The 14,446-nt window shown below is 30.5% G+C and overlaps 1 pseudogene; it reads right to left on the bottom strand.

The window, feature by feature from the left end:
- Positions 1-562: 562 nt before the first annotated feature.
- Positions 563-5,242, bottom strand: LOC127094393 (elongation factor 1-alpha-like; annotated as a pseudogene).
- Positions 5,243-14,446: the final 9,204 nt, after the last annotated feature.

The raw sequence follows: 14,446 nt of genomic DNA on the forward strand, positions 1-14,446 counted from the left end.
ACAATTTTGAAGTGAAAAAATTATGTTTGAATTATGAAAATATAAGATAAGACATCCAAATTAAAATGAAAAAGGTGAAATAAGTGTATAAAGTTATGTAGTTTTTTATTGCTTCTTTTCACTTATCCGATATCTTCAAGAATTCTTTTTCATCGTTATATGAATTGAATATATTGCATATTCGAACGATCCAGATACTATATCACCAATTTTTACGTCGACAAGGATACTATGTAAACAATATTTTATTTGTAATTTTTATGGATTAAAACATTATATAATATAATTTATATTCGAAGAAAAGTTTATAGACAAAAAAAGAAGAAGTAATGATTAATATATGAAAAATAAAATAGGGAAATGATTTGTAGAATATAAATAATGGTAATGAAGGAACTCGATAACAATTCAACAAAGTAGTCATCACCTACTTCTTTCGGTCATCTTTCCTCCTGAGAATGCTTAAGAAATCCTTATGCCTATATGTCATCATATCAAAAATGGTTCACCATTTGTCATATATTCAAGATGAGTATGACATTTTCAAAAAGTTTGATATTTTCTACAATTTTGAAAGCTTGTGAATCTTCTTGCCTATTTGCATTCTCTTGAGATCCTTGATTGTAACATTCTTAGCATTGAATCTGACATTCTCTCCTGGTAGAGCTTCAGTGAGCATCCCGTGGTGCATCTAAATAGACTTAACCTTAGTTTCCAAACCACTAGAGAAAAAGTCACAATCATATCGGGCTTCACAATACCAGTTTCAACACGTCCCATTGACATAGTTCTAATACCACCAATCTTGTAAACATCTTGCAATTGAAGCCTTGAGGGCTTGTCTGAGGGTCTCTTGGGATCATTGATGTTGTCAATAGAATCAAGAAGAGTTGGTCCCTTTTACCAGTCAAGGTTGGTGGACCTCTCAATCATGTTGTCACCCTCAAAACCAGAGATGGGAGCGAAAGGATTTTTTTGGATTTTAACCAACCATATTTAAGTAGGAAGAAACTTCCTTCACGATTTCTTCGTAGCTACACTTAGAGTACTTATGATGGTAGCATCCATCTTGTTACAAAGACAAATCACCTGCTTCACTCCAAGAGTAAAAGCAAAAAGAGCATGCTCATGAGTTTGTCCATCCTTGGAGATAACAACCTCAAAACCACTAGTGGTGGAATCAATGATAAGGACGACACAATTAGACTGGGAGGTACCCGTAATTATGTTCTTAATAAAATCACGATGTCCATGAGCATCAATGATTGTACAGTACTACTTGGTGGTTTCAAATTTCCACTAAGCAATATTAATGGTAATTCTTCAAGAATGTTTTCACTTATCTATCATCTTCAAGAATATTTTTTCATCATTATATGAATTGAATATGTTTCACATTTGAACGATTCGGATACTATGTAACCAATTTTCACAATCGACATTAGACCTAAGATGAAATTCTTCAGTTTGCAAAGTCTAAGTAATTTGAGAGTGAAATGAGCACGATTGTTAGGTATTGGAATAAATCCAAGAATATTATTTTTGTTTATTTGTCTTTCATTATGCAATTGTTTAATTTTATATTCGAAGTTTAATTTTTTAATATGTAACTACAATTGCAATTGAATTATATTTTAGAAAGACTGTGCCACGTTTTTTTTTGTCTATTTGAAAGTTATGAGTCAAATTTAAAAGTATTATTTGATCATTTTATTTTAAGTAATGTAATACTCTTTTATTTTAATATGGTTTTAAAACTTCAAAAAAAAATTTATAATTTTAATGGAGTAAAATATTATATAATATATTTTAGGTTCAAAAAAAATGGATAGTAAAAAAAAGAGTAATGATTAGCATATGAAAAAGAAAATAGGAAAATGCTTTGTTGAATATAAATAACGGTATTTTAAAAATATATTTACAAAAGAAACGTTACATATCCAAGATGAATATTAAAATGTTTATATTGAGAAGTTTTAAAGAGTGTCGCATCAGATTATAATTGATGTGGGATGAAAGATGATGAGTTGTCAATAAGTTATTTCATGGCTCAGATTTAATATATTAGAATAGATGCAAGCCAATTTTATCCCTAAGCAGTACAGTACAGTGCAAAAGACTACATGTCACTGGTATTACAGATGATTCTCTCCAAAGGAATGTTGTAAGTTTAGAAAATTAAATAAGAAACTAGTGTTGTACTTTCATATTGCTCAAATGCGTGCGAAACACTTTCATCAAAAACACCATCCTCACCCACACGTCCAACCTTCAACAAAACATGTTGCAAGATAGTTGATTCTTTAGATCCCTCCTCTTCTAACTTTAAATTAAAACAAATAACCATTTCAATGAAAAATAATAATGATATATACTTTGTATATATACTTAACATTTTTGCTTCTAAGCGTACATATCCCAGATTCCATTTTCGATATGGATATGCAGGATTTGACACTCATTGGAGGTTTATATCAATTATATCCTGTAAAAACAATTATACGTCATACCATAATACATGATGCACAAATATATCATAAAACACACTTGCCATGATAAGGCTTGAAGTTGCCACGACTTCATTGAGATTTCTAGCTAATTTTGAGGATGTATATAAATTATGGGTTTTTGTGGTAAAGTTTCTTAACTCAATTTTTATCATATAAGGGAGATCTTCCTACTGTTGTTCAAGAAGATATTGGCACATGATTTAGTAAATTTAAAGGTGATTTCATTCAAATTTAGAAACTGAGCCTAAAATATTATTTGTGAGATGTTTCTAATGGCTTTAGCAATAAAATGCTTCAAAAGTGATGCCTAACGTCCTCTCGTGTTATTTGGTAGCACCTTTTAAAAATAAGCGATGATAATTGGATGCTCTCTAAACGCTCTTTTGGCATAGTGATTATTTCATTTTACAAAATAATATTTCATGCCCTGTTTCTAAAATTGAATAAAATCACCTATCACTTTTCCAAATCATGTCCTAAAATCTTATTGAACAGTAGGAAGACCCCTTTTATATGATAAAATTTGAGTTAAGAAACTTTGCCACAAAATCCCACAATTTATACACATCCTCAAAATTAGTTAGAAATCCCAATGAAATTATGGCAACTTCAAGTCCTATCATGACAAATGTGTTTTAGGATATACTTGACCACTGTTTATTCTGATAAGATTTATAATTGTTTTTTATAGGACAAAAGTAATATAAATCTTCCACGGGTGTCAAACCCCGCATATCCATATCGAAAAGGTCACTTGGAATATGTACACTTAGAGGCAAAAATGGTAAGTATATATAAATATAAACAAACTATATATTAATATTATTTTTAATTCAAATGGATATTTGTTTTAATTATAAAGTTAGAAGAGGAGGGATCTGAAGAGACAACTATCTCAGAACATGTTTTGTCGAAGGCAGGACGTGTGGGTAAGGATGGTGTTGTTGAAGAAAATGTTCAACAAGTATTTGAGAAATGTGAAATTACAAAACTACTTTCTTATTTATTTTTCTAAACTCACAACATTCCTCTTGAGGTAATCATCTATAATAATACTAGTGACTTGTAATACTGTGACTTGCTATGTTATGCTTATAGATGAAACTTTTCTTGCATTAGATTGAAAAATAAAGTTATAATCAAATAGCCATGAACCTTAAATATAGGATATTATTGGTATTTATTTATTTATAAACATTTAGTAGCATATATTAAAAGTGAAGATGATATCAGTGTTGCCTAAAGATGGCTTAAGCCAACACTTTTATTATAAAGTTCTGCATAATGTTGCCTTATGTCAGCGCTTTTAGCAGAAAGCGCTACCTAAATGAGACTTATGCCAATGTTTTTTTTTTGGAAAGCGGTGCCTAAAGGGGATGTATGGTAGCATTTTATTCAGAAAGCGCTGCCAAAAGGGGACTTATGCCAACATTTTTTTAGAAAGCATTGCCTAAAGGGAACTTATGCCAACGCTTTTTTTTTTAAGAAAGCACTGCCTAAAAGGGACTTATTCCGGGGCTTTTAACTAAAAGTGTTGTTTTAACTGTACTTAAGCCAACACTTTTACGTTAATAAAGGTGTTGTATATACCTACAGCAGCACCATAATATGCATTGCTTAACAGCATGTTTAAAGCCAAAAAAAAGCGCTGCCTAAGGTCGTCTCTAGCAAAGTGTGAATAGGTTTGTCTCACCTTTTTCATTTTTCATTTTGTTCTCATATTTAGTACTATATTATTTAATTAAAACTACATAAGTAGAATAATTCATCATGTGTTTGTTATGTTGTAAATAGATACGTGGAAATGGTAATGACTTGAATTCTTTGACTACTTGGATGTGTACAAAGTGTAAAAGAATTTGCAACTGTAGTTGTTGCATGTGAGTTGTTCCTTTATTATGTAGCTTGAATTTGGAATTGTGGTTTTAATTTTGTGTGTTTGTTTTGATAGAATCTGCACTTTTGTAGGAAAAAAATAAGGTCAACAACCTACTACAGCCAAGGCATCTAGTTTCAAGAATGTGGAAGAAATTCCTATAAATAAGGCTTAGGAAGAATTGGAATTGAACAAAGTTAATAAATTCACTTTCTTTTATGGTTACTAGGGCTTCTACTCATGTATGCAGTTCAAATAAATGATGAAAATTGAAATTTTGTGTTGACTATCATAGTACTTTTAATGTTTGATTATTATATACTACATGATCTTATACTACCACTACTACAGAAAATAGCTATAATTAAAGTATTGAAAGTCATATAATCATGATTGAGACCGTGGTGAGCTAACGTGTGATCTCGGTCTATTGGTAGTGGTAATAAACTAGAAATTGCGTTACATATAACCGCGGTTATAATAAACAACCGTGGTTGTAAGTTAGTCCGATTTTTCATTTTTTCCACATGTTTTGCTTGACTGCAATGATAATTTTCATCAAAATATATAATATTAAATAGTTGGTTGTCATTGACATGATCCCAAAATAAACGATTGCAAGAATAAGACATAAACATTTTCCAAATAGAACATAAACATTGAATTTTGGGAAATACTACCTCAATGTAGCTCTTTGTCGTCCCTTCTTCCTTACTTCAAAGACACATGAGTAATTGCGTAAAAAATACTTCCTCAATGAAGCATCCTCCATGTCATCACCGAGAGTATGCTTTTTGAGATTTGAGGAAATAAACTGGGTATTAGTCGTTCTAGGACCTTTGTTGGCTATAATCATATTTTTTCTTGTTTAAAATCTAAACACTTGAAAACCTAACAGAAACTGGGTCACAAAATCGAAATCGATGTGGGATTTTTGTTGTTCATTGAAAATAATAGAGGGATTTAGAGACTTGTGACTAAATCTTAATCGATAGTTGAAAATATAAAGAACACTGGAAATTTCAGAGATTGAGAATGGTGATTAAAGGGAATCAATAAGGGTTTGAAATAGGAATAACTTTGTGAAATAAGGGTTTGAATAATGAAGGAAATGGTGAAAAAATTTGTTGTAAGAGTTTGAAAGATGAAGGGTGTCACAATTTGATGTTTATATTTTAAGGTTTTTGGAAAATGGAAAAAGGATGTGCGATGGTGAGAATGTGCTCGGAATCGTGAATGTCATAATGTGTGGCTTGAAATATGAGAGGCGAGTTTTACAATTTATTTCACAAAAACGTGTGAAGAAGACAAAAGTTTAACCAAAGGGATTCGTTTCGGCATGTAAACCTTTACTATTCTTTGAACTTACCGATGCACCACAACACCTCAACTGTTATTCAAGTGGAACGATGGTTTAAAAAACCGTCCCAAATATGTTTTTAGGGCAGTTAAAACACAAATCTCCGTAAATTGCCATTATTTTTTATAAAAGTCATGTGGCGGTTGAACAAAATTGTCGTGTAAACCGTCACAATCCATGAGTATGGACAGTTTTTATAGAACTGTCGCAATTTATGTGTCGCAAAACATCTTTTTTCTTATAGTGATTCAATCTACATGATCAAGGAAGAACTTACATGAATCAACTACAATTGCAAATTCTTCTACACTTTGTACACATCCAAGTAGTCAAAGAATTTAACTCATTACCATTTCCATGTATCATCTATATACAAGATAACAAACACATAATGAATTATTCTACTTATGTAGTCTTATTTAAATAGTATAGTACTAAGTACGAGACCAAAATTTAAAATGAAAAAGGTGAAACAAACCTGCCGCTTTTTTTTTACCTTAAACATCGCTTATAGGCGCTGCGTATTATGGTGTTGTTATATATAACACCCTTATTAACGTAAAAGTGTTGGCTTAAGTGCACATAAAACAACGCTTTTTGTTTAAAGCCCTGGAATAAGTCCCTTTTAGGAAGCGCTTTCTAAAAAAAGTGCTGGCATAAGTCCTCTTTAGACAACACTTTCAAAAAAAATGTTGGCATAAGTCCCCTTTTGGCAACGCTTTCTGAATAAAACGATGGCATACATCCCCTTTAGGCATTGCTTTCCAAAAAAAACGTTGCATAAGTCTCCTTTAGGCAACGCTTTATGCTAAAGTGTCGGCATAAGGCATCATTAGGTAACACTTTCTAGTAAAAATGTTAGCTTAAGCCATCTTTAAGCAACACTAATATATACTTGAGTTAACGCCTGATATAAAATTTCATGAATATATAATTATAAAACAATACAACAAGATATATACACCTTATAAGTACTAACCAAAATAACAAAACTTTTTTAATATTCAAATGAGAATCTATCTCGTTAACATCTGATTCTAAAATTTCCTAAAACAACCTAAAATTTATCAAACGATACATATATCATCCTTATTTTTAATGTATGCTACTAAATGTTTATATAATAAATAAATACCAATAATATCCTATATTGAAGGTTCATGGCTATTTAATTATAACTTTGTTTTTCAATTTAATGCAAGCCAAGTTTCATTCTCAATTGAACACTAAAATTGTTTTGTTATTTTGATTGGTACTTCTAAGGTGTATATATCTCATTGTATTGTTTCAAAATTATGTAATTTTAGAGAATTTATATGAAGCTTTAGCTCAAGAAAAAATATATACTGCCAAAAGATGGTTTAAGCCAACACTTTTATCATAATGTTTTGCCTAATGATGTCTCACGCCAGCGCTTTTACCAGAAAGCGTTGTCTAAAGGGGACTTATGACATCATTTTCTTTAGAAAGTGTTGCCTAAAGGGGACTTATGTTCGTGTGTTTTTTTTTCATAACTTACTTCCTAAAGGGGACTTATGCCGGTTTTTTTAGAAAGCATTGTCTAAAGGGGACTTATGCCAGCATATTTTTTAGAAAGCGGTTTCTAAAAGTGACTTATGCTAACACTTTAAACAAAATGCTTTGTTTAAAATGCATTTAAGTCGTCACTTCTGCAGTAGCGCCAAAAATAGGCAACTCTTAAAAGTGTTGTCTCTGATAAAAAAAAAGCGTTGCCTAAAGTCTTTTTTGGCATAGTAAATTGAATGTAACCATAAACCGTCAACACAAACATAGACACATAACGAGACATCAATAAATTGACATTGATAATTATTTAATTAAATGAAATAATTGAATTTATCCACATTCTCTTTTTGTGTAGGCTCTACGCATAAAATATATATAATATGTTAAATAAATTTAATATATAAAGGCTTAAAAATAAACCCGGTGACAAGTTTTTCTGTTTCCAACAACTCGGTTTCTTAATTCATTAACCCTAATGCCATTGTTTTGGGTTGAAGAGGAATTAACCTCCATGTTGTTGGTAAGGGGAAACGATTGAATAAGAATACACTTATTGAGTTCCACTTACATCAACCTTAGTGTCATGGGTTTGGGGTGAAGATGAATCAAGCTATGTTGATAGTGGTATTGGGAGATGATCGAATTTGAACAACATTAGTTACTTAGAATTGGCACAACAGAAGCAAAAATATTGGGGAGAGAGAGAGACTTCAGATTGAAAATGATGAATGCAAAAGTGTTTATAAATGAAACTCTCGTTGCTTTAAATATATAGAGGTGGTGAGAAGAGGGACCATTTTCTAAGTATAATATTTGGAGCCTAAGTTTTTTTAATTTGAAATAGTAGAGTAGGATGAAATGAATTGTTTGAGATAAATGGAGGTTTTCATTAAAGGACATATATTGTAATATTTTTTACTTTTAATATCTAATAATAAGTATATAATTTTATATTTAATTATTAAATGAGTAATGTTAATAATAAATATAATATTATTCAAGTGCTTCCATTTATTACTAGTCAAATCTATTATAATATATTAAAAGTGAGTCTCAAACTATTTTATTGACAACTCATTCATTTACTCGTGACTCAAAATCTAATGTCACATTCTTCGAAACACAACATTTCAAAACTTCTTTTATTTATTTAAGAAAAATATGTAACATTTTATTTATAAATTATTTTAATTAAAACACTTCTATTTTCATATTCTATGATTTATTCCCTTCTATTCCTCTAACTAAAAATCATGTATACTTATTGATTTATTTCTATTGCTTCTCAATTCCGTATATAATATTATATACTTATACAAATTGTACATCCACATCATACATCAAAACTCGAACTATCAAGTTTCTATTGCTCACTCTAATTTCTTTAAAAAAATTAAATTAATTAATTTTCAAATAATTCGGTAAACACTATGAGAGTTGATTCAATTCATATAAAAAATAAATTAATCAATTTTCAAATAATTAAATAAAAAATTATGAGAAATAATTTAATTCCTATAAAAATAAAATAAAAAAATTCTCTTAATAAAAATGATAACATTGTTACTATTCAAATCACTTACAGAAAAGAGATAATCAATTTTGTAACAATAATTATAAAGATACAATTTATTTTGTTTTTCTTATACTAATTTTTGTTTTTTTTCGTATCTATCAATATTTCTCAAAAAGAAAGTATATTATATAAAATTTTATTCCGTAAAAAAATATGTTTAAAATAGTTTTAAAATACATGTATCAGTTTTAAAACCATAATACAACAGAAAAAACCATATTACGGTGTTTAAAATAAAGTAGTCAAACAATACTTCTAAATAGGCAAACAAATACTTCTAAATAGGCAAACAAATACTTCAATATTATTTTTAAAATATAATTATTTTTTATAAATGCAGTTATATCTTACAAAACTTAACTTAAAATATTAAATCTCATTATAATGCTAAAACAATTATTGAAGAATCATTTCAAATTTAACTTATAATTTTCAAATAGACGAACAAATACTTCAAATTGTTTCTAATATATTATTTTGAATTATAATTGAATATACATGTTACAAATTAAACCATAAATTATAATTCATTATATAACAATGTCCTATAATTTATTATTAAATTGAAAGGGTAATTCAATTGAATTAAATCAACTGTAAATGTTGAAAATTAATGATAAAATAAAATCTAAATTATATAATATTACTTTAAAAAAATTATCTCAGCCCCGCGCATCATGCGAGTCTCAATCTAGTGTTTATTAAATCTTGTTTGAGAGAATCTAGTGTTTATTAAATCTTGTTTGAGAGAATCTTCAAATAATTATGTGAAGTCTAAAAATAATAATTATAATCTCATAAGTGTATTTTATTTAAAATCTTGGTTGACTGAATCTTGAAATAATTATGAGAAGTCCAAACAAAAATATTTTTTAATATTTTTATTTTTAGGATATAGTAATAAACATATAGAATATATTATATTTTAAAATATTAAATGAATAATAATAAATATTTGTTTGGTCAAGTTAACAAATGATTATGTGAGACCCCATTTTTTTAAATAGAGATTTTAATAACAATATATTTTTTTTGACATTTTTCTCTAGGTTTTCATAAACATTTTTCATTTCAATTCATCTATTATTTTTCTCATCAATAAATAATTAAAAATATTATTAACAAATTAAAGCTTAGTATTACATTCAGAGTCGTCTTTGAGGGTATGCAAGAGGGTCTACAACACAGAGTCTCACATTTTTTAATGATTAAGCTATGATAAAAAGGAAATCCATACATATATTGAGTACATAAGTTGATACAAAAGGACAATTGAGTTTTGATACAGAAAACCACACATCCAGAGGTTGTCACCCCTATGTGAGCTAGCTCTCAACCCCATAATAAACTTTAAAGCCTCTAACAACCTTAATCACTAAGTGTAGTCCCAAATTTGTACTTTTAGCAAGTACATTTGACGCCCGCTGTTGTCCCCCGGTAAATTTGACATGGGTCACCATTAGAGAATTAGATTTGTCCTTGCGCTCATCCTTCATCATTTTGAAAAAAAAAATACATCAGCTCTAACGAGCGAGGAATCTGACAGCAAGAAATGGGAGTGTAGGTCTTGAAGCATATACCGATGCTGACTATGCAGGGTCAATTATTGATACGAGATCAACTACAGGTTACTGCACTTTCCTAAGTGGAAATCTTGTGACTTGGAAAAGTAAAAAACAAAATGTAGTATCGAGATCTAGTGTGGGAGCAGAGTTCAGGGCAATGGCACAAGGGATATGTGAACTAATATGGATGAAATCAATCTTAGAAGATTTGAGAATAAAGTTAGATGAACCGATAAAACTTTATTGTGATTATAAGTTGGCTATCAGCATAGCTCATAACCCAGTGCAACATGACAGAACCAAACATATTTAAGTTGATAGACACTTCATTAAAGAAAAATTAGACAGTGACCTTATTTGCACTCCATATGTGTCATCTCAAGACAACCTTGTAGATCTTCTAACAAAAGGTCCGAACAACAACAACTTTGAAGAAATTATTTTCAAGCTGGGAATGATAAATATATATTCACCAGTTTGAGGGGGAGTGTTATAAATAATTAATTAATTTGTTATTTTTATTAGTAATTTAAGTTTGGATCTTTAGTAAGACCCATTAGGTCAGAATAATCTATTTAAAGAGATTACCACTTGTATATTCTTAATAATATATTCTTAGTAAGACCCACTTGTATATTCTTAGTAAGACCCATTATGATCATGCTATGTTCAAGACATACACGAATGATTAAGATAAGAGAGTGATGTTGGGAGATGCTCACACCACTAATGTTGCTGGAACTGGAGATGTTGAGTTGAACTTCACCTCAGGAAAGACTTTGATCTTGAAGGACATCATGCATGTTCTTGAAATTAGGAAGAATCTTGTTTTTGGTGTTCTTTTAAATAAGGCATGGTTTAGTCAGTCTATTGGGGCAGATTTGTACACCATCACTAATAATGGTATTTATGTTGGGAAACAGTATGCCACTGCTGGCATGTTTAAGTTGAATGTTGAATTGAATAAAATTTCTCCTCATGTTTACTATTTGTATGATTTTAATATTTGGCATGCTAGACTTTGTCATCTTAATAAGCGAGTTATTTCTAATGCAAGCAATTTAGGCTTAATCCCTAAATTAAATGTCAATGATTCAAATAAATGTGAATATTGTAGTCAAGCTAAAATAACTAAGACTTCGCATAAATCAATCATTAAAGAATTTGATCCCCTGGATCTTATACACTCTGATATATGCGAATTAGATGGAACTTTAACTAGAAATAGCAAACGTTATTTTATCACCTTTATTGACGATTGTTCTGATTATACTTATGTGTACTTAATGAAGAATAAAAGTGAAGTAATTGACATGTTTAAGATGTATGTAACGAAAATTAAGAATCAACTTAGTAAGAAGACACTACGCCAAATAAGGGAAAAGAGGGCGCTTTTTTTGGCCTATAACAGTGCTTTAAAGCGCCCTCTAATCTGGCGCTGGCATAGGTAAAGACAGCGCTTTGTTTTCCTGGAGAAAGCGCTGTCTAAAGTGGCCACATTATAGTGCGCTTTCAGAAAAAAACGCCCTCTGGAGTGGTCCATAAAGGGACACCTTAGAGGGCGCTTTCTGGAAAAAGCGCCCTCTAAAGTTGTCAATGTAAAGTGTTTAGAGGGCGCTTTCAGGAAAAAGCGCCCTCTAAAGTTCTCAATGTAAAGTGTTTAGAGGGCGCTTTCAGGAAAAAGCGCCCTCTAAAGTTGTCAATGTAAAGTGTTTAGAGGGCGCTTTCAGGAAAAAGCGCCCTCTAAAGTTGTCAATGTAAAGTGTTTAGAGGGCGCTTTCTGGACAAAGCGCCCTCTAAAGTGTTAGTTATTTTAAAAAAATTTGTTTGAAAAACAGTGGATATTTAATTGGTAACCTGTTCGCATGCTGCAAAAGTGTAAAATTCATATTGATTTCATCCTTTAATCCAATGTTATACACCATTAATCCATTGATATATACAACATGAATCCATTTATATACAACATTAATCCTCCATATATACAACATTAATATATGATTCTTTGATCAACAATATACAACAACATATTCATGATTTAGTAAAATTACAACAACAATATACAACATATATACAACAACAGCATACAACAACAACATTCCATACATATATGTACAACAATATACAACCTAGCTATATGATTCTTTGATCAACAATGAATTGACACAATTCATCCTTGATTTCATCCAAATTTGCTCTTGAGTAAGTTTTGTATTCCTCAAAGTACTACAATTAAGAGAATAAAACATATTCATGATTTAGTAACAAATTAGATGAAATATTCGATAATACTAAAATAAACCCTAAGTTATTATTCCATACCATTTTTGGGATGTCTATACGATTCAACGCAATGATGTCTCTCATAAATCTCAATACAAAAAATCCGCAATCGACCGAATTATTTTGCTGAGGACACTACACAGAAAAACAAATATATATATATAGTTAATTTCTTACAAACACTATTATAAGCAAAAAAACAAACACTATTATAAGCAAAAATAAGATACTTAATATATACCTGAACTCTGATCCAGGTAATGTCCTTCCTATTGCGGTATTTCTTTTTCAATCTAAATTTTATTATTGCCCTAACAAAATAAAAACGTATATTGAGATCAATCTGACAGACATAATTAAATATACAAATACACACGAATATTTAGGGGAATTTCACTTACGCGTCAACCGTCTTCTTCATATTCGGATATTTACTCCAATCACCCGATAAAGAATCGAGATAATACACTATTAGTCTCGAAAGATCCATAGCAACCAACACCCAGTGACCACTGTAAAATAAAACAAAAATTTAGATGAATGAAAATTTTCTACGTAAAAGATATACATAGATTAGAATGAAATTATTAGAAAGAAAATCTAACCCGTTGCCAGAATTAAACGGTAAAAAATACAAACTGGGTGTAGTATTATCGCCGGCCGCCATGAATCTATCGACTAGATCATTCTTTACGGATGTTGGATTATTCGTTATTAACGTTGCATTGATACGGGAAGCAGCAATAAAATTGAAACGGTTACACAATTCAGTTCCCCGCATCAATGTTACATACATATACCTTAAATAGAAACATAATAAACATTAGACTACTCATTGAAATGTGTAAATAAATTGTTCAACTAAGTAAATTATAGATTGATCGGAGTACCATATGTATGTATGAATGACAGCGATGCCCAATTCGGTGTGTTCAAAAAGTTGTTGGAAGTCCTCCTTTGCAATTATTTCGAACTGAGCAGCTCCGAAAACACCTTCATCAAAATCTATACTACGAACGGACCCTTGCATAATATCGGACTCCTCCACCATTTTCTCAAGACGCATCATAATTTGAGATTTTGTCCCGGACGTCGTTGGAATATCCTTAGCAGCGCTTTTCAACTCTCGACCGGGAACCTAAAAATTCATATAAAATAAATCATGACTTTTTGTGATGCAACAGAATCGTTGCGTATATAATTCAATGGGTATATATATTTGTACCTCTTTTTGAGATGCAACCGACTCGATGCGTCTTGAAATCCCTTTACCAACTTTATGTGTGGGTCTTGTAGGAGTCTAACATTACCATATAATTGATTAAATATCATAATTGTAGCTGAATTGAAATGTGAATACTAAATATTCATAATCATTTAGAACATATATACCTCGGCATCAGGGAAAATTAGATCTGACATCCAACCAACAAAGGATCCGACTGCATCTCGCATCAACGTTGTCTCTGAAACAACGTCAGGTAATGGTAGACGGGCGTCCGTATCTAATACGAGGTCAACCGAAACTTTCATAAATCCCACCGGAAGGGGATTATGGTGAAGTAATTCACCCGAAGTATTGTGCACTTTTCCCTTGCCAACCATGCGATAAGTTGGTGACGATAGATACAGCTGACAAGGTGAAATGCCCTAAACCAATAATAAATGTTATTGTTAACTTGTATATGTGTCAAGTAAAAAAGTGTTATTTTAATTTCATAATAACATATATAATTACCTCGGGAAATT

Source organism: Lathyrus oleraceus, chromosome 1, assembly GCF_024323335.1.
Source record: "Lathyrus oleraceus cultivar Zhongwan6 chromosome 1, CAAS_Psat_ZW6_1.0, whole genome shotgun sequence".
NCBI lineage: Eukaryota > Viridiplantae > Streptophyta > Magnoliopsida > Fabales > Fabaceae > Lathyrus > Lathyrus oleraceus.